The sequence below is a fragment of the Lucilia cuprina genome, chromosome 3 (genome assembly GCF_022045245.1).
Source record: "Lucilia cuprina isolate Lc7/37 chromosome 3, ASM2204524v1, whole genome shotgun sequence".
Classification (NCBI taxonomy): Eukaryota; Metazoa; Arthropoda; class Insecta; order Diptera; family Calliphoridae; genus Lucilia; species Lucilia cuprina.
The window spans coordinates 31,660,238-31,663,245 of record NC_060951.1 but is presented as its reverse complement, the minus strand read 5'-3'; positions in this window follow the sequence as shown (position 1 = coordinate 31,663,245).

Here is a 3,008-nt window from a genome sequence, read left to right as displayed (position 1 = left end):
AAAGTTAAACTTATATTGAACCTTTAGGTTAATGTTAAGAAGGGTTATACACCACAAAAATGTGCAACTCCAACTGGAGGTTATAAGAATCATTGTGATTCCTTTCGTAGAGTGTAAAGTTCCAAAGATAGTGAAACAAATTATTTTAAAGAATAAAAATAACATAGGTAAAAATGGAAAGAGGAATAAACCCAGGTCATTTCCTAAGGTGGTTGCTCTTCATCTTTGCATATCCCGTAATAAATCAATATATTAATGTTCCTCTTATTGGCAAAGGCCCAAACTGAACAATGCCTCTGTTTAAATCCCTGTCAGAATCCGTGCTTTGATATCTTCTAATGTTGTAGCAGATTTTCTCGAAAATCAATCTATACCTAATAGTGACAAATGGGCAGTTTCACTCCTCCGCCGCAAAATCATTTATGTGTATGATATTGCAGTGCCCCGCCAGCCAAAATCCCCTGCCCAAATCCACAGATTGTGCCTATCTAGACCTACTATAAGTACCTTAGTAGCTCTCACATCAAGTGTTGTCCATAAAACCCTTGATATTTTCCAATCCCTTCCACTATTCCCAAAAATCAACCTTTAATAGTGACAGATGGGAATTTTCATTCCTCCACCGCAAACTCTTTAAAGTGCATGACATTGCAGTGCCCCTCCTACAACTAATCGCTAATGATTCGTATAACATGAAAAAAATTCTTACAGATGTTTGACTATCGAAATAAGTTTTATAACTGACTCTAGATTGAAGTTACCATAATTAAGTAGACCTACTTCATGTCTTCATGCGAAGCATGGCGAAACTAATAAGGCGAAGTAATTTCTGTCAAACTCCATATAAAAAAATATCTCTCCAACCTGACGCTGTCAAACTACATATATAAAAAATTTTACGAATTCGCCTCAAAATGAAATGACTTCACCTTACAGTCTATTCGCCTTGGTGCAAAGTTTTGACTAACGAAGACTAATAGTGCCTAAATACTCAACTAGATAAACTTAGTTCGACACCATCTACCACTCGCAGGCTAAAGTATTCTAACTTATAGTAAATAAAATTAATTTTTAAAAATCTAAGTTCCCAGTTTGCACTTACTAATCTCCCCCGATCAACATGGCCTTTTTTGTAGTAAAAAATTAAGTATTAATAATTTGTTTTATTATATGAATTGATTATAGTATTGAAATTTTAAATTTCCAACTTAAAAACAAATAATAAAACTACAAATAAAATTAAAAACAAATAGCATTAGAAAAACTTAAAGATAATTTTCAAAATTTAACAAAATCTGTGAGTGAAAAAATTTTAAAAATAACAAAATTGTGATCCAAACCTGAATAAAAAAAGATAACAAAAATATAATCCAAAAAAACGAAATACATATTCATAAATTTAGTTAAAAAAAAGACGAAAAAAAGTATCAAAAAGCAACAAACAGAAATCTTACAAAATAAATAAAAAAAACAAACAAATTCAAACCAAAACAATTTAGTTAAAATGAAATTTTAAGAAAATTAAATACATAAAAAAAGAAACTGAAACAAAAAGTACCTTTGAAACAACATGAAATAAAACAAAAACATTAATTAAACCGATAAAAAAAAAATACAACAAACTTAACCAAACTGTTATTTTCTGCTTTAGAAAAATAAATTTTTAACGATTTGTTTAAAAATCGAAAAAATAGTAAATGAAAGAAAAAAAAACTGAAATAGAATAAAAAAAATCTCCAAAGGAAATAAAACACAAAACTAAATAAAACATTCGAAAAACCGTTGAAACCCTCATGTGATATCTTGAAAAAGAATAAAATAAAAATAAAACTCTTAAAAAAAAAAATAATGAAAAAACTAAAAAAAAAAATATTTAAAAAAATAAACCACAACAAAATTGAACAAACAAAAAAAGTTAATATTTATTAAACAAAAAACTAAAAGAAAGAAAAATTAATAATAATTTTAGCATTAAATTTAATGAAAAATAACAAAAAATAAAAAAAAAAACTCATTTAAATTATTTTTTTTTATTTCAAATACTCAGCGATTTTTATATATTTTATTTTAACTGAAAACTTTTCAATTTTCAACAGGACTGAACAATTTTTATCAATGTTTTAATTTTTTTAATACTGAGTTTTTTTTTAAGACTTTTATTTAGTCATAAGACAAAACTATAAATCTATTAACATATAAATATTTAATCAATATAAAGAAAAATAATGAAAAGATTTTAGTATTTAATATTAAATAATATCATATACATGTTTAATCATTAGATTCTTATACTAAAGGAAAACTTTAACAGAAAAATTAACTTTAATAAATGTTTTGTTGTAGCAACCAATTCGTGCGTTATATATTAACACTTTCAATTTCAAGAAAAAAAAGTGTCAAAATTCTTTAGTTCTTTAAGCTCTTATCGTATTGCGAATCTATTAATAATTCATTATTATAAAATAAATAATTCATTATACGATTTAAAATAACAAAAAAGCATTTAATAAATAAACAAATAAAAAATACTTATTCAAAACCATAAAAAAACTGGCAAAACAGCAAAAAATCTAACTTGGTTTTATTTAATGTGCAACGAATGTCAGGAAGGTAGAAGTTAAATGTGACTAAGCTGTTCGATCCGTTCTCCTATGATAGCTGACGGACAGTGAGGTTGCCGATGGGTTTTTGAAGGAAAAACACGTATCCACTGATCCGACATGCAACGGAACATAGTTTTCTAGTTTTATACATAGTTTTCTAGTTTTGGTCTGAACTAGAACTTAACTAAAACTGAACTTGAACTAAACTTGAACTAAACTAGAACTGATCAAGAACTGAACTAGAACTGAACTAGAACTGAACTAGAACTGAACTTGAACTGAACTAGAACTGAACTAGAACTGAACTAGAACTAAACTAGAACAGAACTAGAACTGAACTAGAACTAAACTAGAACTGAACTAGAACTGAACTAGAACTGAACTAGAACTGAACTAGAACTGAAC